Raw genomic sequence first — 587 nt, 5'->3', positions numbered from 1 at the left:
CGATTAGGCAGCTTGAGTTGGTGCCCTCCTTGTAGGACTCTAGTTTTAAGCATAATTTCCTGAAGGAACTTTAAATGTCATTCCCTTCAAGCTGCTCAAAGCTGATTAACAAGCTTTTCTGCTCCTTGGCCTCTTTCATGCTTGGGAAAGGGGTAGGTGAAACCCGTATCTTAATAAGTGGCGTTATGTAGTTTGTCTGAGGATTTCAGCTTAGTTGTGTGTTAGGTCCTTTACTCGGGATAATGCCTGATTTTGCAAAGGTCAGGTTGGGTGACTGAGGTGTCAACAATGGAAAGAGAATACTGTTCTTCTGATTCCAGCTTTAAGGAAATAGTTCTTCATAGAATGACAGTAGGTGCTATTGATAAATGACAGCTGCATGAGGTTAAAAACAGTCATTCTATGTTGGCATGGTTTTGATTTGGACACTTCCTACATGTGAATATCTTCCTGTGTATGAATATCTTCTCACCCGCATGCTCTGTCTTCTGCAAATCAGACACACACATCCCCCCGCCTTTCTTTGTGTATTTTGAGTGGAAATCAAATCCAAAGTAGTTTTGCACTCCTTTAATGCTCTTCAGCAT

The sequence above is a fragment of the Egretta garzetta genome, unplaced genomic scaffold (genome assembly GCF_000687185.1).
Source record: "Egretta garzetta isolate BGI_Z169 unplaced genomic scaffold, ASM68718v1 scaffold310, whole genome shotgun sequence".
In the NCBI taxonomy this organism is placed as follows: Eukaryota; Metazoa; Chordata; class Aves; order Pelecaniformes; family Ardeidae; genus Egretta; species Egretta garzetta.
Note: the sequence above shows the minus strand (reverse complement) of the source record.